We start from the raw sequence: 24078 nt of genomic DNA on the forward strand, positions 1-24078 counted from the left end.
CGCTCGCTCGCTTGCCACCTTATGATATAAAAAAAACTATCTTTATTATTCCTCATCGATGAAAAGTCTCTTGGAATAGAAGAACTGTTAGACAGTAAGTTCCTACTGCGCACACGCATACACAACATATTGTTATCTCTCTCATTCTCTTTGAAATAACAGAGTTAGCAATATGTTTTTGGACAAGGTTCTCGATAGTCGATTCAGGGTAAGGTAAAAAAGGTTAGTACAAATCATATTCTGATGCAATATTATAGCGCAATATGTTGGTAATTATTTATGACGCATTCTTTTATCATTTCATTTATTTTATTCCTTTGTTAATATCTTTTGCAGTTTATCCTGCACAAAGTTTCACATATAATTGTCGCCCGCGACTCCTTCCGTATGGGATTAAAAATTTATAAAAGCCGATTCTCAGATTTACTGAATATGTATATAAAATTTCATAAAAAATCTGCCGAGCCGTTTTGGAGGAATATGGTAACTAACATTTTGACACGAGATTTTTATGCCAAATTGCGATATACAGCGTGTCCCAAAATTCAACGAGTCCCAAAATTCAACGATAAAACTGTAATCGTACCGCGTATGTATAACGCTAAATATGAACTCTGGTGTAGTTGCAACTATAGCATACTACTAGGAAAGTATAAAAATAATCAATTCAACTCTTGAGTTCAGGGAAGTTTTACATTTTAAGGTGTAGCTCTCAGATACGTATCCAAATGTAACTTGTGCAAAGCTTGACTGATTACGAAGACTGAGGTGTCAATTTTTATTTTTTTAACAAATAATAAGTTTATCAAAGTAAGTTATCATTGGTAGAAAGAGGAAGAGTATAAATCTAAAGACACCTCAATTTTTAGAATCAGAGAAGCTTTTTACTTAGCAACTTATCTTAAAACACAACAAAGCAATATGAATAAAAGATCAATTAATTTTAAAACAACAACAAAAAAATATCCGTCCGAGTACTTTCTTAAGTTACAGACATTTGATAGCATGAGCAAAGCCGCAAAGGCGAAAAATAGCAAAGGAGATGAGAAATAAAACAATTTAAAAATAACAAGCTGAAACTATGGGATGACACTCGCGAGGGACCGGATTAAATTATAAAAACGACCACGTACTCGATGGGTACACCATTGAAGAATGCATATTAACTCTTTGGTTATAAACCTTTTTATGAAGTGCATATATGTTTTTTTTAATAATTTGTCAGTAAACTTTTTTTATATATGACACTAGTACTTTTAAAATATTAACTAATGATGGGAAGTGTAAGTTGATTTTGCGGAGGACATATATGGGAAGGGGAAATATGCTCTTTCTGTGTGGTCACTCCTCCGTCGATTAATGACAAGAAACACATTTGTAACTACAGATATCTTTGGGCAGCAGTTGTTATTTCGGCAAAAAACATGTTTCAAGTTGACACGTGGTAAAAGATTTTTTTTTAATTTTAGTATGTGAAAGCAGCATTTTAGCTGTGCAGTTTTGTATTGTGTAGCATAATCGCAGTGATAAGAGCGCATTGTTGTAAAATAGGTTTCGATTTTCGACGTTTCTCGACACACGACCGATTGGATGATGGATTTTCGTAACTGATTATTATTTTTCGTTTGTAAACGAAATTGGCGTGTAATAAACATCATATTGCCGAAACGATTTCACTGTTGGTTTTTATTATTGATTTTAGAGAGTTTGTTTTGTAGCGTTGTTTATTTAACGTTTACTTTACAATATTAAATTGCACGTTCAATCATTAATTGGTAATTTTAATAAGTTACAATGTATTTAATTTCCTTTAACTTACAGAAAGAATTAGAAAAACTTAAGATTTAAAACCGCAATTACATAAAACAAAACTCACGCCTGTAACTCAGAGGGGTAGGCAGAGTTCACGGACTACATTTGACTTGGCCAAACAGACATCCTCAATTAACTTTTCGCCCATTATTCCTTAGGTGATCGTTAAATGTGTACCTTGATGATGTGTGATGAGAAATCAGCTCTTAGTGGCCGTTTAAGTATCGAATAAACGACTTTGAAAACGTCAGTTAGAGAACTTACATTTGTAAAGTAATGACTTAATAATAATAAGCCTTTGTTGGTCAGTTTCTAGACCGTCTAAATATTCTATGCACACGTTGTGAAGCCACAACAATACGTCAAAGCATTTGACCATGTGAGCCGAGCGACCAATCAAAAGGCACAGTACAACGACCGAAGAAAAAACGCCTATTACCAAGTTACCAACGTAGCCTCTTATTAAATAGCAATAATAGCGAATTGATCGCATCCGTGAGAATAACGCAAACGAACGCATAGCTAAATGATAGCTGGACATCGGCAAAACATCGGGAGACGGCGAATTCAATGTAAAGATCAAGACCTTTTATTACGACCAGCGTAAGAAAATGACAGCCGTCTGCGCGCTATTTACGAAACCAAGTTAGATAGAACCCAAAATTAAAGAAATTTAAACCTTAACTATATTGTTTTAACAAGTTTTAAGATCCATGTTATGCTGGTTTGTTTTAGAACGGTTGGAAATGTCAAACCTTAACCTCAAAACCGTGACGCTTACGACCGCCATTTTAGACGCGTTCGGGCGGTATTCGTTCGCGGTCGGTACACTTCGGTTGGCCAATTTAAGTTCAACTCCCGCGCATTCGGGTGGTTAAACTATTTATAGTGATACGCTCGGAAGTGATAGGTCATTTTAAAGTGGTTATTGCTCTAGTCAAATAGGGTGGCATTGAGCAGATAAGGCGCCTTGTATCATGAACTATCTGATGGCACGCAGTATGTACTATTTGAGACCTTGCAATGAAGTTAGATTGACTGCCTTATCTATGTTTAGATTTTTAGTATCACGCTTTATGTGCACTTTGAATTATTTTGTTGTAAACATTATGATCGAGGCTAACAGTTTCACATTACGATAAATCAATCGGAAAATTTATTACGTCAAAAATGTCAATATTTGCAATATAATTTTGGTTATTTTTTTATATAATAAGGTGGCAAACGAGCGAGCGGCCACCTGAAATCACTGAAATATTGAAGTGACCGTTTCCCATAGACATAAGCAATTGCATATGCGTTGTCTTGTCTACCTTTAATCGACGGATGAGAAGATGCACAGAAAAATAATATTTTCCCTTCCCATGCATCCTCTCATCTGGAAAGTCCACTTCCACTTTCCATACTTTCCTTATAAGAAAAAAAGAGTGGGAAGGGAAAGAGGACTAAATTAGGCCTCCGGGGACACACACTCATCAGCCGAAACGCGGAATTGCTTCCACTTCAAGCCTATTTTCCGTGTGGTAGTGGTATTTCACCGGGCGAGCCGGGCCAATACGTGCAAAGATGTTAAAGCGGGCTCTACCACTGTTATATTTTATCGTATTGTTTTAATCGATGTCTAAATCACGTCGTCTACATTTAAATAAATCTAACTGTCTATCTTTATATAACATTTAATGTAACACACACAAATAAATACTTTCGAGCGATGTCATTGCTCACAGCTATCTATGGAAGGGGAATGGTGTGCAGTGACGAAAATTCCTTTGCCTCGATCGTAAACTACTCTAAATCGATATCTCGTGCACACGAAATCAGACTTTCTCATCTAAAAAACAAGGTTGTAATTCTAACGGCTGGATACGTCGTTGCGTCGATTCGATTCCAAATTCAAAAATGACTAGTCAGGCCTAATGACAAGGTTAAGTGCATGAAACGCAAAGAAACTGGTTCTAAACATTCGCTCGGCCGTTAGAGCATAGACAAAAAAAACGGCGGCCATCTTGGACTATGGCGGACGGATGATGACTTTTCTTGCTTTTAAATCGCTCGCGCAGATATTATGTTACATGTGTCTAAAGAAATATCATTCGCATATATTTCTATTTCGTAATTTATAGTAGAAAACCAAAAAAAAGAAGAAAAAAACATAGATTTAGTAAATAAAATGATTGATTTATTATAGATTTCATGTTGACCGTACCAAATGTCGGTCACACCTGGTATGTCATACATGAACCTTGCACGAATCATTTCCATCAGCATTTCATGTTGTGACCAGAGCGCAAGGCACTTCCGTGACAAGCTCTAATAGGGGTTAGGATAAAAAAAACTCAACGTAAACTAACAAATACCGGACCGAAAGCCCCGAATTGCAAAGCCGATAACGTGTTAGCGTGAAACGAAATACATTTTTTATGAATTGAACATGAATTTGATAGGAAACAAAGAAGCTTTAATGACCCAATGCTTTAAATACATTCATATATGTTATTTGCTATTGGATTATCTCGAAAAACAAAACGTACTTTTTGTGCGAACCTTACCACGTACAAAACTTAAATAATTTTATGGATCCTAGGACAAAAAAAAATATAATAAAATACTATTTTCTTTACCAATGCCTAGTTAGAATCCTTGGCCTAGAAAAAAATTAACTTCGTTTTTTCCTGTACTTTAAGTTATACTGCAAGTAAATAAGAAAACATTTAACTGTTTGACATTTATCGGTTATAGAAACTCTTTCGGTTAATCACTAATAGAAAAATTGCACGTATAAAATGTATTTTTACAAATTGAACCTAATTAAAATAGGTCACATACAAAAGTAACGTTTCGCGTGTCCACATCGCCGTGGGTCATTGATCGATCGCTAAATAACCAAATGGCGGACGTAGGAAAACTAAATTTGGAGTTCGCAAATCGATATCCGCGAATACATGTCAAATTATAAAGTTACACTTGATGACTATGGATTTAAAGAAAAAAACTTATATTGGAAACGTTATGGTTATCTCAATGTTTTCAGAGAGAAAAATAAGATTTTTTGTGTGTGTCAAAATGCCCTTGATTACATCATCAACCTTTGTATGTCCGCTGAAAGACATAACTGCCTTTCCCAATCATCATCAACATGCTTTTATCCTAACGGAGGGTCGGCATAGTACGTACCTCCATACATCTCTTATCAGCTGCCTTTCCCAATGACTTCCTTAACTTTGACGGGTGGAATAAAAAAAACTGATTTAATGGGCCTCAGGCCTTGTAGGTTTATTCCAAAGTGAAACCTAAGACTGTTCTAAACTTCACCTAAATCCATTCGGTCGTTTTATTCAAACTTTTGCATCAAAACACATTACAGGCAATCTGTTTTTGTATGAATGTGTAGGTGGTTGGTATATTGAACATTTTTCAAGTTAAAAAATTGTAAACTGTTGAAGGTTACAAAATTTTTAATAATATCCTGTATTTCGTATATTGACATTGTGACCTTTCCATATATTTACGGAATCGAAATTCACCAAAGTACTAACTGTTGCCCGCGACTTTTTCCGCGTGGAATTTTTTTTTTCAGTTTGACAAATCTATAGAAATATTTTGCGATATCATGAATAGATTACTGAACTTAAGTAAACCTATGTTACTCTTTTATGTATAAGTTACTTTTGATTAAAAGTTCCGTCAAAATAAGTCGACCAATTTCGGAAATTTCCCGGAACAAACGCGGGCTGAACATAGATTGACAAAAATTTTTATACTTAGTTTTTTGTTATAAATAACGTAAAAATGTGTGCATTTAATATGAAAATTGTATATTAACTTTAAACATACACATTTTATTTATTTGTATACATTAAAAAAAAAAAACGGATTATTGTTCAAAATAAAGTTCCCACAGTATTCGTGGTCACTTGGTCAGTTTATTGACATGTTTGCCTTCGAAACAAAGTTAGTGTACTTTAAATTTTAAAATAAATATATACCCACATATCTTTAGATTCTCATCAAAATAATATGCTTCCTTGCGTGACCAGATATCAGGCCTCCCAAACAATGCAATATTTATAAAGAAAAAAAAACAAAATTGTATGGAACTGACTATAACTTTTGATATGCCACGTGCTTTTCGCGTATTTACTTCAATATATGTTGACTACTTTGTTTTTATTTTTTGTAATAAAATGTAGCAAACCATTCTTTCTTCCTATGCGTATTCTGCCAAATCCACCTTCCACCTTCACGTCACTTTCTTGACATAATAGATAAAATATGTCAGCATAGCTAAACGACAAAGATCTTGTGACTACATAGTGTTACTTATGTCCAACGGGTCAGATAACTTTGTTAGACTGTACTAACAAATCTTACTAATATAAATGTGAATGTTTAGATGGATGGTTTTTAGAAGGTATATCAAGAACGACTGAACGGATTTTAATAAAATTTGGCATAAATGTAGAACGTAGTCTGATTACATAGGCTACTAATTAAGTTTTTTTTTAATTAAGAGTGGACAGATTCGCGGGCGACAGCTAGTAGAGAATAAGTCGGTGTCCTTTACAAGTTTATCATGATGACACATAAAATATAATAGACAGGTCAATAGCAAATAAGTTCATTGTCTTAAAGTCTTATCGTCTCTTATCTTTTGCAAGTAAATACTATTTTTGTGTCTTTTATTAATGATACATATGTAAGTAAATACATAGTAAATCTATATAGATAAAGGTAATAATATTTCTCGCCTGTCTAAACATGATAAGGTCTACTTATAGATATTTTTATAATTTTCACTAATTTTTATTATCTTAGTAAGTTATTGACCGCCCAAGCAATACAGAAATTAATCACAAATCAGTGTAAACAACATTGTCTGTACTATTATAATAACGAGGAAAGATTTTATTGTTTGTTTGTTTGCATTGAATAAGCTTCAAAACTAATGAATTGGTTTGAAAAATACTCTCATTGTTGGGAAGCTACACTATTCCCAAGTGACAGCTTATATTTACTACATTTTTTAATTCCTTTGGACGAAGTCGCGGGAAACTGCTAGTGAAATATAAAATCATATTGTTGTCTCTATCTTTTTGAAGAGAATGAGAGTAATGGAAATATGTTTTTGTGCAAATGTTTCGGCAAAAGAAATTCACAGTTAGACTTTAAAGTATGCAAGTTTGAACCACGAACACTTACAAGATGTTTGTTTAATATAAAGGAAAATTTATTAAAAACTAGCTGTGGCCCGCGACTGCGTTCACGCGAAATTAAAAAACTTCAATTTGCTTATGCCGTATTATTTAACCAGTGTTCTTTCAGACTATGCTTTATATGTATACCCAATTTTATCGAGATCCGTTGAGTCATTCTGGAAATCATCATCATCATCAGCTCACTATACGTCCCCAACGAGGGACTCGGAGCCTACCCTAAGTTAAGAGTGATTAGGCCATAGTAAATTCTGTTCTTATTGTGTTATTTAAAATTCTGGAGTTACCTTCTAACAAACATTCATCCGTTCGTCTTAACATTCGCATTTATAATATTAGTAGGATTACCAAATAAACAGTATTACGAGATTACATTCTCAAAGTGCGTCGTAGGGATTTTATTGGTCTCAGTAAATTGGAATATGAGTCACGGACTGTTTTTTCCCTAAAACAGATTTCACGCGTCATTATGACTTTACTATTAAAAACAATAATATAGTCATGGTGTATGAGAAGTAATAATTTGGGGAAACTACTTAAACTAAAGTTAAAGGCAAATCTCAGAAATTCGTATAAAAATCACTCTTCTCTAAGAGTAATGTAGGTTATATTTATTACTATAGGTTTTATTATAATTCCAGGCAAATGTAGTCGTAGGCAAAAGCTAGTCTTACTGATATTATAAATGCGTAAGTTTAGATGGATTGATGGATGTTTGTTTGGAAGTATCTCTAGAATAGGCTGTGTTCTCGTTGAAATCTGGCATAGATGTAGAACATAGTCTGGAAGAACATGTAGAGGCTACTTATTAAGTTTTTTTATAATTCCACGCAGACGGAAGCGCGGACGATAGCTAGTGTTATATAAAGTTTGAAACTTTTCGCAGTCGGTTAACCTAATAAGAGATATTTACATAAATTTCCCGGTTTAAATAATTAATCGTACATGAGAACTTATATTTCCTAATTCTAAGCATCAGCGTTGATGGGAAAAAAATTATAGAACAATAAAATGTATTAGTACTAAAATTCTCACAGTAATCTAAACAGGGAAATGTGTTAGAAACAAAAGTATGCCTAAAGCAAGTTTTGATTACAGCCAATGAGAATATAGATTCAACTTAAATATTATTATCTTGAAATCTTAATTCTTTATGTTTGGATGGATGGTTGGATGTTTGTTAGAAGGTATCTCCCGAATGGATCCATGGATCTCGTTGAAATTTGGCAAGGATGTAGAAGATTGCCTGGGAGAACACATAGACTACTAATTAAGTTAACATCCATCTAAAGTTACGCATTTATGATATTACTTCATAAATGCCTAACTTTAAATGGATATTTGTTAGCTGGTAACTTCGAATTCGCTTAACAGAACTGGATGAAATTTGACACAACAAAATTACTGTCTGGAGTAGCGCAAAGGATCATAACTTTATTTAATTCCTTGCGGACGAAGTCGCGGGCAAAAGCTAGAATAAACATAAAGGGTTTCATTTGTTTTTTTCCAATAAGAGCGACATCTCAATTGTCTATTTCATTTCACGTACGTGGTTGTGTTCTAAAAAGTACGTTTTGTATTCACTTTATTTCAGACAGTTCACTAATAGACTTAATTTTTAGATTGACTATAACCTTAAATTAAACATTCAATGTAACTATACGTACGTAGTGTTATCTATCTAACTTCGCTACATGTATTTTATTGCCACCTGCACATTCCAAACATTATAACCTGATGCTAGACATAAACCTATGCTTTGTTATATAACGTGTATCAAACCAGTTTTGTTTGACTTTAAACATATAATTTAATTAATAAATATCATAGTTCGATTTGTTACTGACATCTTGTTATATTTGATCTAGATTCATTGTATATAGTGGTTAACCTAGACATAGCTTTTTAGATCGTAATGGTAATGAATTAAATGACTATCGTATAAAAGCAGAAACTACGTCTTGAAATACAAAAATATCTCTTTAAGAAGTTCGTCAACCCAAAAGTTGCGACCTCATACGAGTTTCCTATTAAAAACTTGTGAAACAACACGTTGATAAAGACTAGAATCGCTTGGCGGTGCACACGAGTGATGTTGCACCGACTACGAATGGAGAGCTCGCAGCTAGCTTCACTCCATTGCAATCAAGTTCATAGATTAAGATTGGCGTTCCATTGGAATGAATTAACTTATAACTGTAATCAGTACAACCAACGGTAGCTACGTTTCTGTACTGTATTCTTTACTCACCTTGTTAAACACGACCAGTATTTGTCCATAAGAAACAATAGAAAAGTACTTTTTGGTCCCACAAGTCTCTTATACACTTAAACTATGAAAAACTAAGTCTATCTTTGCACTATGTCATCACAAAAATTCATTTACTTTGTACGTAGAAGGCACTTTATACGTCTATAATCACAAAATTGAGCAAAGCGAATGAACAGTTGTTTCACCCGATGAGGTCTAAGGCAAGCGTCTATTTCACCGCTTTTGAATAACCAACGTTCGGTACACATTCACGGATAGTCCGTAGATTAAATTCGGCGGGAATCGGCGGCGCATCGGTGTCCATTCGTCGGTTTTTCGGCTTTTCGTTGCGGATGCGGCGCAAAGCGCGTGCGGGGCGGCTCGCGCGCAACTGAAGATTGTCGTAGGTTAAGTTTCGAAAAAAAAAACACAGCCACACACATACACCGCTAGTTCAATTTTCCGGCTCACGATCCCGCCACAGTTTCACCGCGCCAAAAACACATCGCCTCCTCGCACATCGTTACCGATAGCGAGGTTATTGTTTTGACAGATCCGTGACTTGGAAACATGTGTACTATGCGCCGATATAGGACAAGTGTAGATGGCGCTACCGACGCGAAGAGATACGGGAATAAAATATTATAAAAAAAAAACAATCCAATAGCCACCAACCAAACAAACTAGCAACGCGCGTAAACACAACGAAATTACTGAATGCCACTTTTCATTATTTTATTTCGCTATGCACCGGACGACGTCACCGAAATAGCAGACGCGGGGAGTTACGTCCGTCTCTTTCTCGCGCACTACGTTTCGTTTTAGCGGGAATTGCACATAGAAACGTATGCATTCGAGGGCTTGTTTTTGTTTTCTTAAAAAAAATATTATTTTTTTTTCTTTTCACGTATCGTTCGTCGGCCGCCGATAACTGTAGAGGCGTGGGCGCGCGTCGCATAGATCGTGTACACACGTCCGCAGAACTGCAGTTGCACTGAGCCTAGATGACATTCGCACAGGCTTAAACTCAAGTTCATACGGATGCGGCGTCAATAAACTGGCCGGTGCTATGCTCGTAATGCGACCGATGTCATTTTGTTTCGCTTACATGTTACGTTGGAGGAAGTCAATACATTTATATTCACCTATTAAACTTTTAACACCTACAGACATGCTTTGATACACGTGTTCTATCAACGCAGTTCACATTGTCACTAAACACTGGCATTATGTCATTTTATTATGACACAATACGTTCAAATATCAATCACCTTTTAAAGTTTTAAGCCCCTTTGTCTTAAACGTGCTTGCTGCATGTAGCTAGTTCGTTTTACTTTGTTTCTTTTTTTTATTGTTATAAAACTTATTATCGCAAAATGTCAAACTTTTAAGCTTCAGTTGTTTTTTTAAATATAGTATGCAGTAAAACTTTGTCAAGTCGGTGTTAAAAGTAATTTTTGAATACTAATTTTAAATGTAAATTTCGAAGTATGTTTTGTTTTTTGCTGCCAGTATTTGGATTTTGTCTTTCAAGGTTGGGTTTACAGGACCAATAGTCTAGATAGCTAATAAATATAACAGCTGCTTCCTTTTTCGACAATACAGCCAGCCATACTGCCACAATGGTCTGAGAACAAACTGCCAAACACAGATATTTGATATGTCACCGAACGATTTCGAATTTCGTAATTTTGGAAATGAACTAGATATTGCAAGTAATGGCTGACATTTTCGACAGTTTAAAAATTGACAAAGTCTTATGACTTGAGTACTTATCGATGTGATTATTATGTTAATTTTCTTATAATTGTGAAAAAATATGTTAGTATAATAGATAAATATTAAAGTTAGTAATTTGTACTTGGTGTTAAGTTGGTGTTTTTAGATCGAACACAAGAGTTTCCTGTAGTAATATTTTACAGTTAAGACGGTATAAGTTAAACAGAATTAATTTATATTTTAACTTATATTAATTGAATAAAAAGAAAGTAGGTTTTTGATTATTATATCGTACTTTAAGAAACGGTAGAGTATTGACCGATCGTTATTAAATACAATAGTGGCCAAAGAAAATGATTGCTTTAATAATGGCCATAGGACAGAGAAATGACTCAGCACTCTCATTACAATTACATAATACTAGATTAAGTCATACAGATAAATAATAACATAATCATAAATAATTATTTTCACATGTAAGTTGGTAAAACTTTGGGTTCGAGAAGCGAGCGTACCTTTTTAAACTCAAAAACTACTAAACAGATTTTACATTATCTCATCGGAATAGTTAAGGAGTCAGTTACTTTAGTTTATGTAACCTAAGCTAAGCTATAGAATGAATATTTTCATCAATATTTGTATTCACCCAAATAATATTAATTCGACTAGATAACGATAGATCGACTAAACAGAATTTCGTCTTGTAAAATATTCTATAATTCAGTCGCTTTCCTTTTTGTTATGTCACATTTCCTTAATAAAAAAAATATTCAAGTTAATATGTATGTAAAATTATTTTCTTTAAAAAAAACGAATGTTTCCGCCCGGGATCGAACCGGGGGCCTTCTGCGTGTTAGGCAGATGTGATAACCGCTACACCACGGAAACGTTGATGCTGTGTCAACAAAAAACAAATATGTAAATTACCCTTACATCATAAATAGGAAGAAAAGAGTTTTTATATCAGTAAAAATGGCCATATATTTTTTAGGAATGAACAACAGAAAAGTATTTTAATTGTCTTAAAAACACTTGAAGATAGACCTTGATAAAATATAGACATTTCATGTAATCGTAGTGGAAGCGACTAACCAGCTAGTTAAGACTATTTACATTAATTCATATGAATACAAACACTGATTCTGTTTGTGTTAATTTAGATGTCTGTAAATGAAATATCCCGTTGAGATGTTATTAGATTAACGTGACCTCACCCACAGTTTAATAAAGCGTTTATCCAATAAATAGAAAGAAAACATAATCAATATAACAATAGTTTTGATTCCTGCTTTCATAAAAAAAGCATAGAAAATAATATAAATAAACAATAGTTGTCTACAATTATGATTTTGTTTTTATTTAATATTTTATATACAAAAGATTTACTAACAAAACGGAATGTGATTACAAGCCTTTTACAAAAAAAAACAAAAGTCATAAACGTCAAAGGAAGCATCTCTCGACGTCGCATACAATGCATTCCAAAAATTAAAATTTCGAACATGCGATGCGTTCGATTTTTAAAATGCTTCAACGAGAGCTGATTCGCATTCAGCGAAAGTAATGTTTTTTTTTTAAAGGCCCGGAGCCCTGCCAAATGCACCGCGGCCTCGGCGCCGGCCGTGTCAACGACCCGACGTATTGGGCGATGCATTAAGTTGGGTAAGGTCAGGTTTGTGTTTGTGCAGTTTGCATGTGTGTGCGCGCTTTTACTTTCGACGCGTTTCGTTTCAATTTCGAAAATCCTGTTCTTTTTTTCAACTCTTTGTTTCAACGGCCAGGAAGCGGAATTCGGTTATCTTGTTGGCACAGTAACTGAGGGCAATGTTTTCGATTTTAACATTGAATTTTAATATCATAGGTGAAATTAAATGATTTCTTTTTAAAAAATCTTTAATGAACAAAAAAAAAACGTTTCGTTTTACTTTTTGCAGCACATCAATAGTCTTCGAATTTTTCTTTTGCTTGCTTTTTTTGAACGGACAAGAATTTTTGTCGTAAAATTACAGGTTATACGACAAAAGTCCTTGCATTCTCTGTTACATACTCGTACATTTAGTCATAGCCAGAATGTTTCTGAGTAAATTGGTAAATATTGCCTAACTAATAGAAACGAAAAGAATAGGTTTTATATATTCTATTTTAATTGGCTCCAAAACATAAAACTCATAGTATTATTTAAGTTTGCATTTAAAAAGTTAAAAGTATAAAATGTCACGTTCGTATGCCACTTGTCTTTATACTGGTGCGTTCTTTAACTACCGACATATATTGACAAGTTTTTAATTTAGATTTTGTGTAACTTTTTTGGGTGGTTTGCGTTGTCTATCGTTTTAAGAGAGTGTTACTTCAAATAGATTAAGATTACCAAATCTATATCACGTATTTTGTTTGGGTTAAGTTAAGAAAATTGTGTATTATGCGTCTTAAATTGTACCAATAGAGGAGACAGTTTACGAGTTTTAGTACGATACGGATATACGTTGAAATGTGTTGATGTTACTTCGCTACCATCATGTTTTAAAGCAAACAACTTCTTCCGAGGTAAGTGATAAATAAGCATTTATCGTTGGTTTCCGAGACCAAAATACCTGTATAAAATATAATGTTATTTCTGTTTTATCAAATATAATGAGAGTGATGAAGTTTTATACTGAGATTTTGGTTTCAGAAACCAATGGACATTTAAGTTTAATGAGTTTTTTTTATTAGAAAATTGGTAGTTTGTGTAAATACGATTGATAGATCGATATGGGGGTGAAAATATCTGGTGTGCTTACACAAGTGGGGTCAGGGATATCATGGAGTATGTTGGATGTTTTTTTTTGGTAGTTCGCAATGACAACATTTCGATGATGTAACCCACCCAATGATACATCAATGATTAATGATAAGGCTTTTGTTCTTTTACTTGAATCATTTTATTGTTATTTTGAATACGCGCAGCAAATTATTATTAATAATTATTTTTAATTTAATTATGATGTTACATATATTTTAATTCTTTTAATGTCAGTAAAATGTTTTTTTTTTAATTATATTTGACGTGCGTTTCTCTTTAAAATAATATTTTTTTAATTTTCGATATTTTAAATGATCTTTGAGATGACCTTTTGTTTGAAATAAACAGAATGGGAAATAGGTTGTATTAAAATGTCCTTTTTTATTTATTGTCGTTTAACGTGTTTTTATCTACACGTTGCTGTCAGTTTGTCTGCCTGACTGTCTGATAGTTCTATCACACGTATAAATTCTTATCTTTTTAGGATGTAAACTTTTTACACTGTTACTTAAATGGCAATTAAAAAAACGTTTTTATTTCTTTACGTGGTATTGCAACGGATTCAGTGTGTTCTTTTATTTAAAAAAAAAAGATATGATTGTTTATAGTCATATAATGTCGCTGGTTGTATTCAAAACATAATGTTCGCTGTTCACCCGAATTTCGTATCTTATCGCGGCTATCATGTCACTGACCTGCAAATTCTGCACGCCTTGTCCGAGGTCATGGTACGATCAGCTATCTCTCTCACACATACCTTATCGTCTATCACCATCTCTCTCTAACATTATACAATAGTTTGTTGACACAGGTGAATTTCGGGCTAAATGTGATTATTATTTGCTAGAACGACATTTATTACTGCGGCTTAGTGTAACACAAGTTTATACTATTATATGCTTTATGCAAATGAGAATAGTAGCGAAATTGCTTTGAAGAAATTAGGCAACAGTGGGATCACTCGGTAATTGGACGGTGATCCTTCAATTGTTATGTTTGTAGTCACGTTTACACGTACTGCAACGTTCAACACGACAAAAAATATATCTTAACGATTATTCAATTAAGTTGGGTAAACAGAGCTATTAGGTAGATATTGGAAGAGTTTCAGACTAGTCTGTTAGGATCTTACTGAATTATCGTAGTCTAAGTTTGCGTCATGTTTTTCCGTTCTGTATCTTAATTACTTTCATTTCCTCAGTCTATAAATTATTATTGTCAAAAAATATATTAAATTTCAGTACAATTTTGAATATTGACTCTTGTTGTCTGACGCAATTTTGAAAAAAAAAAACAAAAAAGAACTAATTTTTAAAGGCAAGGTCGATCTGAAATCTTGCAGTTGCAACTTTCATAAAACAACAACTTCCTGTAAATAAAAACAATTAAAAAGTGGATAAAAGGTTTTTTTAAAATTAATTGTCTATTTAAAATTGGTTATTTGATAGCTAATTATTTAGTTCAGATTCGGTCATACAACGACGACTTTTAAATAGCATCTTACATATAAAATTCTCGTGTCACAATTTTCGTTCCCATACTCCTCCGAAACGACTTGACCGATTCTCATGAAATTTTCTGAGCATATTGAGTAGGTCTGAGAATCGGCCAACATCTATATTTAACGCCGCTCGAACGGAGTCGCGGGCGACAGCTAGTATCTTATAACACAGTTAGGGCTGGTTTTAGAGTCGGGCGCAGTTGGGCGACTGCCCAGGTAAGGCCAGAAAACAACGCCACAGGTTTGCCAATTACACTCATTTCATCCTGTAATCTTCCCTCCCCCTTAAGGCCATGGTAAAGGAGAGGACGTCGTAGAAATCTCTTCCAGTTCGCTACTTGTGCTTAAACCGTTAGTGACCATAACAATTATGTAAAATTGATGACTTCATTTACATAAGGTGAGTTTCCACTGTTAAAGAAATAGAGAAAATATTACGCTTTTCTTATGGAGTTTGAACAGTGGAAACCTACTTTAAATGTAACTCATTGTAGTACAGAAACAATAGTGGATCGTGGTTTGAATACAAAAAAAATATTTGACGATGACTAAGCCTTACAGATTGACCACAAATTCGGCAGCTTGCGTGTTATCATGTCATGTGAAACGGAAAACAAGGAAGAAGTTGCTTCAAGGTTTATTGTGACGAACAAGCCCGTTCTGCTCACTGCCAAGGGCTTTTTGCAAAACTTTTAAGTACATAATTCGGTATAAAAAACAACAAAAGACGAAATATCAGAACTAACGTAATATTGTCCGTAGAAATGATAAACTTCACAATTAGTTCAATTTGGATATAAAACACCATAAATGTTTTTTTTTAGTTACCGTACCTGACTATATAAACTCAATTGACTGTAAATCCTATAACACTTACTACATTGTCAAAATCGGTTTAGTCGTTTAGACTCTATGCCGTCGGAAACTAACTTGATCCATACAAACCCATGAAACCTACATATGTGTTAAATACATTACGTTTTTGTCAACCGCGGAAGTAAACATTCGCTTAAACAAAAGCATCAGAGGCTCAGAGGTTAAGCACTTGACTTGCAATCTGCAGATCCTAGTTTCGAATCCCGCCATCTAGCAATACATTTTTCGATTTCCGATTTACATATGTACATTTATTCGACGTTCTTACGGTGAAGGAAAACATCGTGATGCAACCTGCACATATCTGCGAAGAAATTTAATGATATGTGTGATGTCAACCAACCTGTACTGGGTCAGCGTGGTTGACTATGGCCTTGTCACCCCTAACTTAGGGTGGGCATCGAGCTCCTCAGTGGGGACAGTGAGCTGATGATTATATGACGCGTGACATATATCTGAAACCTCTTACGCGTATTCTGCTTGGTTAATATCCCATGATATTAGTAAATCTTTGTAATTAACATGCCAAATTTTATATTTCCTACACAAGACAATTACAAATGTTATTGCAAATATTTCCTTAATCCCAAAAACAATACTCAGAAGTATGAAAAATATAAACCGCAAGTTTAGTCATTTTGATCATAAATTTCGGCAAAAAGACGTTATATACGTTTGTATAATTCAATATTCCTGTTATTTTAATAATTGTTTATGTACTATATTAATAGTTGTTTACCTTTATTAAATCTTAGCGACATAATATCAAGGAAATTAATAGAGTGCTCTATTGTTTACAATACTTTCCTTTTCCTTATTTACAAGGAAGGTTGGTACACCTAACAATTGTCTATAGTCGATTCTTCACAAAACATTTAGTTAAAGATACATTGAATAAACAAAACGATTTTATCAGGGAAGTGTCATAACTGATCAGAATTCAGAGATTTTTTTAACTTAGTTTCGTTTGGTGAGTAAAATATCAAAGGCCATTTCCACTCTTTCAATTTTGTTTCTATTACATTTTCTCGTCTATTAATTTGACAATATATTCCAGATAATGTATAAGTCTCAAATTCATAGACATAGTCGTAGTTTAGTTATGTTCAAAAGTAACCTTTTTGTTAGTCAACGAAAAAAATACAGCAACCCACAAATCATTCATCAAATATAGTCAAAAGTGTCAAAGCGAAATAATCTTACTTATATAGATGCGGAAGTTTAAATGGATGTTTGTTAGAAGATATATCCGGAATGGCTCAACGGATCTTTATTAAATTTGGTATATACGTAGAACATAGTCTGGAAGAATATATAGGCTACTCATTAAGTTTTTTTTTTAAATTCCTCGCAGACAAAATCGACAGCTCTTATCAAATGATTTAAGGAACGCTTAAAATTGGAGACTTTGATGGTTCGTTTAGATTTCATCGCACCAAATATAACGATAATGAAAGTGTACCATTACTCATGAGAGTCGTCTTTATTTGAAATTATTATCGTTCATATTCAAGGTTATGCTGATTTTGCTATACAAATAAATTTGTGTCAGTGGTAAGTGGCGTGTCTCCTACGACATTGGAAACAGACTACACGACAGATAAGCCATTTTTTTATCGTGCAGTCTGTTAAATCTACTGCATTTGACCGATAGTAGTCAAACGTGTTTGTGTAGGATTGGCGAAATTTAGATAAATTTACAAATACGATTGATGTTAATTCTTTTAAAAGATTTCCGTTTATATTTTTTAGCCTAATTTGTTGATGGTTTGAAATCACATCGTTCTAACTGACGAAAAAGGTTTTTCTTGAAATCTCGTATCGTCGAGTTGGTAGACATTGTTTGTATGAACTGTGTTGAAGAAAATGGCAGGGAAATTTGTAATAAAAATAAATAATGTTACTGGTAAAACAAACAAGTCAAATTATAAGTAAGTCGAAGTAAGAAGGTTGTAATAATAAAGAAAAATAAACGGACACTAAAATGGCCTGGTCTTGAATTGTGCATAACACATACAATAACGTACAACATTGGTGTTCAATACATATCGTGCAAATGGCAATGAACCTGCCTATCAGTTCTGTATGGCCGCGGCTGCCAATCAATTTGCAGAATTAGGGCTAAATTGGAGTTCGTAATTAATATTATTTCGATAAACGGACGTAGGACGCATTTCATCAGTCATTGAGCAGGTCAGTGCCGTCTACTTATCAATACAACCCCTACTATTTGCTAACTCGAATTTCATAATTGTATTTCAATGTTACTAAATATGACGAATGAGGAAACTCGTTTACTGCAACTACCGTATTAGCATCAGAGTATATATAAGTGATTTCTTATAGTCTATTTATAAGGCAAATTGACATTGTGATGATTACTTATGCAACGGAAATAGTGAAAGAAAATTAAAAGGTGTGGATTCCGGTTAGAAGTACAGCGGAATTTAACTCAGTTCTCATTTAAGTAGAAAACAAAAAAATATTTAATATCAAACATACAAACACTTTAATAAATTTTTTCTTAAATTTGAATTGTTTTATAAGTGCGATAAACAAAACATGAAAGGCAAAACGATCGTATCTCGAAAGGATCTCACGTGGGGTTCTATCAATAACAAATAGTAGGGAATTCGGTGCGACATTTCCAACAAACGTCGTTCATTTTGTGGTCAAACCATATTTAGGTCGCCGACGTTAACTGTTTTCATTAAAATAAAGTGTCCTTTACACTGCTCGTATTATTTTAGTACATCTTTTTGATATAATTAATGCAGAGGAAATGAATCTTTGAGAAGTATGATAAAAGTGACTCCGAATGATGGCATGCTTAGATAGTTTGAACACGTTGAAAAGAGATTAACAAAGGAGATTTATGGCACGAATGTGAGTGGCAGTTATTTGGTCGAGGCACTCCCAGACTTATACCGTCCCAGATTGATTAACCCTTAGTAGCCTGATTTACATACGAAAGTGATTTATTTTTAATATTACTGTGTTTGCTTGATAAAATAAAACAATAATGAAATTTGTTTTTTTTTTTAATTTCGTTGGAAAGAATATTATACAACAGTAAAATAGTTACAGTCAACCTATAAAAAAAACTAATAGTAATGTGAACATTCGGTTTAAAAGATTGGTATCAAAATTGAAACTCTAGGCTACTAAACTAAGGGTTGAAAAGTCAAGATGGTGCCCATTTCCAAAAAAATAATGACACATAGCAGATGTTCATCGTAAATACATACATTATATGTATTTATGTTATGAAATAATTGTTCTGGTTGTATTTAAATTGAATACGTGTGAATTTAGTGTCATTACATATTTCAATGTTGCGATGTCTCATCAAAACGCGAGGTCGTCGCCCCGTGATTCACGGTATCTCGAACATAATTTTATTTGTGTGTCCCTGTCCCCCTCCCACTTATCTTATCTGGTGTAACGCTGTCCCTTTCTCACATATCCGTCATCCGATTTTGGCACTTAAGGGATTTTTAGTACACAAACAATATAAGGGACTTTGGGAATGTGTAATTATTCTATATAAATGTTTAGGTCTCTTGTATATATAATATCATTGTTGTCGACAAACATTTTATAAATGCAATCGAACCTGGTTATGTCAGAGTCCAAGGGTCCGACATATTTTACTCGCTTACGAAGTTCATTAGTTAGAACCGAACATAGTGTCTCGATTATAAAGGTTTCTCGCTTAACCAAGTTCGACTAGACACACACAAAAGATGGTCTATGAAGAGATGTATGGACTTAAATGATAGAAAATTGATTTGGCGGACCAAAACCTGTTGCGCCTACCCCTAAGTGGGAGTGACATATGTACAGGCTGATATGGACTGTATTTAGTCAAATTCTACATCTTAGCTGTAGCTTACTCAAAGTGGAGCTTTTGATATGTCGCGGAATATCGGCGAGCTATTTACTTCTTTGGTCGGATTTTATAAAGACTTAAAAATATATTATAGTAATCGGTCTAAATGTACAGGATGATTTTAAGCACATTCTTTTTTCTTTTTCATCTACTATCCTTTTGAGCAAAAATCTGACGTCACATGACACTCCCTTGCATCTGGACGTCGAATTTGCGACGTATTAGTCACCGTATCAGTACAATGTTTGTCATACGCCGCAAATATCATATGTGCGAATGACCGGACATTGATACTGATAGTATTCAGGTGTTGGTATACTAAATATTTGATCCATTGTTTGCAAATGTTTGATAAAAATTGTATTTGACCAACACGTAGATTTGCCTATTTGACGTCTTATTAAGAGGCTATCAATATGTATACTGAAAGATTTGCAGAATTAGTCGTATTTATATGTAAAAAGTCATTTTAATGACGTCATATCAAAATAAACATGTCAACAAACAATACAGCTTTCGCCGTCCATGTTTGGCACAAAGCGTGGCCGTGCTTCCGAAATATTTGTGCTGCGTTCAAGGTCGCCTGAGCCTGTGAGGCAGGTCAGCGCCGTGACGTCACCGGCGCCCTCCAAACCGCGAGGTCAACGACCGCGCCGCCATCGCGGAAACTGTGCTGCGCGCGTTCCGAATTCGAATTGGGGCCTTTTGTTTCTGTGTGCGATGGATTGTGCGTTTTTGTGTTGTTATACTATAAGTGTATTGGTACATGTGTGCGTGTTTTTGTATGTGTGTTTGCGGCCAATTTGGGGTTTAGTTGTCGTTTGACAATCGTTTTAAAAATAGTCTCCCCTTCTGACAATGCTCGGGTGCGTTATGGTCGCATGTTTTTCGCGTATGTATCGTCTCATTACGCATACAATTATTGAGTGAAAATAATCAAGCTAATTATAAAGGATCTGTTGAGATTATTTTACACAAAGACACATTAAAGATGTTTGTTAGTTAAAACTCGATCACAATAACATGAGATTTGTCCCCTCTTATTTACTTCTTATGTCTTTTCTTAATGCACCTAGCGAGGTATACAATGTTCTTTCCTACGCTAATGACCATAAGATGACAATTCACATTTTTTGTACATAGTACAGTAAACATAGAGTTGCGTCAATTCGATTTTCAAGTTCTAATCGATTTGTTTGTCTACACTATTAATTTTAAGTAAAATCGATATTTTTCAAATCGAGTTACTCTAGAGTTGGTTACTTTGGCTCCCTCTATCATGATTCCTACGTTTAATGAATTTTAAACAGGTCCCGGTCATTACCTTGATTTTCGTGTCAGTTGGATTGTTTAAATGTCCGTGCTTGTTGCTCAGTTGGTTTACAGTAGAACTTCATTGTCGTGATAATTGTCGAGCTACATGTTGTCGTCCCTTTCATTTTCTTTGATGAAACAGTGACAAGAATATTTATTAATACGAGCGGGGTGCAATGGAGTTCTACGGTTAAATATCACTTTAAATTCTTTTGTCCTTTCATTGTTATTGCTAACTGGCTTCTTCAAGGGCGTTTTTAATTTCATGAGATGCTTTAAAAAGAATTTTTGATTTGCCTTCATGATTCGTTGGTTGTAAAAAATCTTGCCAATATTTTATTTCGCAGACTTCTTTTGTATTAAAAGGTTGCATAATATATGAATCTACTATGGTCGACTTATTGTTGGTTTCTGAGACGAAAATCTTCGAATAAAACATATCGACGTAAAAATATTTTAAACACAATTTTAATCTCGGAAACCCAATATCATCATCATCAGCTCACTATACGTCACCACCAAGGTGCTCGGAGCTTACCCTAGAAACCCAATATACAGAAGAGTAATATTTTTAAAGTTACTTTCTAGTTTTTTTTTTTTTAAGTTTAAATATAATTATGATCAGCACATCTATTCTAACCACAATACATATTATTCAAATAAAAAATAAATCGTCTACGGCATATTGCTAAAAAAATTTACACAAAACATTGTATGAGCTCCAAATTCCCCTCTACTACTCGAGACGCCATCGCTCTATCGGCCATTTATAATGGAACTAATGCCATACCATAACCGGATCGACCAGTTTCTAACAATATAAAAAAAAAACTACGGCACACCAACCCATGTCAAAATGGCGGCCAATCATCTAACGCGCTTCAAATTTCGGATGCAGAGGGGCCATTGTTAGACGCACACTTTAATATATCAATGTAGTAATGTGTTTGTCAGTATGATTTTATATAATACACAGAAGCAATTAGTTTTTTTTTGTATATGTCAGATTTTTTCTTTCTTTTTTTTTTAATTTGCAGTTGTAGCCATTCACGATACAATTGTTCCGTGTAAAAAAAGGTAAAAAAAATTACAAAAAATTGAAAATAAGTAGTAGATATGTAAGTTAAATTTCTTTTCATGTTTTGCCAAAAATAAATATTAAATCATATTATTATATTGCGCCTTTTAATTTAGTAAGTCTTAATTACTTAATGAGAATTGCTATTTAAATTAAAGTTATTATTGTAACTAATTTTTGCTTGTCACATTAACGATATTTAGGTTTGATTTTATTTAAACGAAAAATGGAATATGCGATAAAAGTCACCAAAGCAATATATTATATTATAAAATAAACAATTACTACATTTACATAAACGTCAAATTGACGTCAAATAAAACATTTCTATTCGCTGTTGTACATATACCTTCTAATCGTTTTTTTTTCTAACCTCTAAACAAGCCAATGGCGCGCCGAATTTAGAGGATGCGCGGGAGTGGCCAAATTTACAAACTATAGTTAGAAGCACACATTCATATGTAGCATTTTTATTGTGTGAGTGTAATAAGTAATAAGTGTTGTATATGTGTGAGGTAATGTTTGCCTGTGTGTGTGCTATTAGCATTTAGTGAATAGGTGTATTTATACAAAATGAATTATTTATGTTACGATTTTGGCGGTTAAATACAATTGGGTAAGTACTTAAACGCGTTATAAAATTATAATTATACTAGCTGTCGCCCGCGATTCTGTCTGTGCGGAATTAAAGATAAATATCTGGATGACCGAGCCTTGCTCGGTATTTTTTTTTTAATTGTGTTTTTTGGAAATTATATTTAAGTACGAATTACTAATAAAATGATGAAATATGAATAATATTTTTCGATCTTACCGATAGAAAATGTTAAGTTTATGTTTAAGTTGATTATCGATAAAACACGAATAAAATGACATTTTCTAAAAATGATACCTAGCTATATCGATTTATCGCCCCCGAAACCTCCTATATACTAAACTTTATGAAAATCGTTGGAGCCGATTCCGAGATTCCAATTATATATATATATATATTTATACAAGAATTGCTCTTTTAAAGATATAAGATTTAATTAGTAGCATATGTATTCTTCCAGGCTATGTTCTACATGTGTGTCAAATGTTATTAGTATCATAGTCTGGAATAACGCATAGAGACTATAGTTTCTTTTTAATTCCGCACGGACTTAGTTACAGGCAAAAATTAATCACAAAATAAATTAAAGGATATTTTGTAGATTAACGATTTTTTGCAAAAAGATTTTTTTTTTTTGGATAATTAATTTTAGATTAAATTTCAATTTTCAAAGATTATAGTTTGTTGAACAGAAGATCTGTTGTTGGTTATATATTAGTTAAGTATTTACATATTTCTTATGTAAATATTGACCTACGTCTGTCTGTACGTCTGGTGATGGTATGTATTGATGAACAGTTAGTTAACGATCGTCCTGTCTATACCAGCTGGTTGCTTTCACTGATATTATCTTACCAATTTATACTGAAGATAGACATATATTGGTTGATGCTAGTATTGATTTGGTATAGGTTTTAAATCTAAATAATGTTTGGTAAATAAAGAAACATTACTTTTTTTGATTGTATGACATTCTAGGGAAGAATAAGAACCGAATGACACTCGATGTTCAGGAGTCAGAGCTACAGGAGGTTACAAGTTGATC

General features: G+C 33.6%; 2 protein-coding genes and 1 non-coding gene across 5 annotated transcripts in view; 1 reads left to right on the forward strand and 2 right to left on the reverse strand.

Moving 5' to 3' along the window:
* The window catches only part of Eip93F (Ecdysone-induced protein 93F), a 152099-nt gene extending 141841 nt beyond the window's left edge, over nucleotides 1-10258 (reverse strand). Inside the window, exon 1 of the mRNA XM_013309823.1 lies at nucleotides 9277-10258. The gene's annotated coding sequence lies outside the window, so the exon portion shown is untranslated. The remainder of the gene's footprint in view (nucleotides 1-9276) is intronic.
* LOC106116346 (uncharacterized) overlaps nucleotides 1-24078 on the forward strand; it is a 203353-nt gene that overhangs the window by 152441 nt on the left and 26834 nt on the right. The gene's annotated exons all lie outside the window — the stretch shown is intronic.
* On the reverse strand, nucleotides 11811-11883 carry TRNAV-AAC (transfer RNA valine (anticodon AAC)). The gene has a single exon. It is a non-coding gene; the product is annotated as a tRNA-Val (tRNA).

The sequence above is a fragment of the Papilio xuthus genome, unplaced genomic scaffold, assembly GCF_000836235.2.
Source record: "Papilio xuthus unplaced genomic scaffold, Pxut_1.1 DF827756.1, whole genome shotgun sequence".
Taxonomy (NCBI): domain Eukaryota; kingdom Metazoa; phylum Arthropoda; class Insecta; order Lepidoptera; family Papilionidae; genus Papilio; species Papilio xuthus.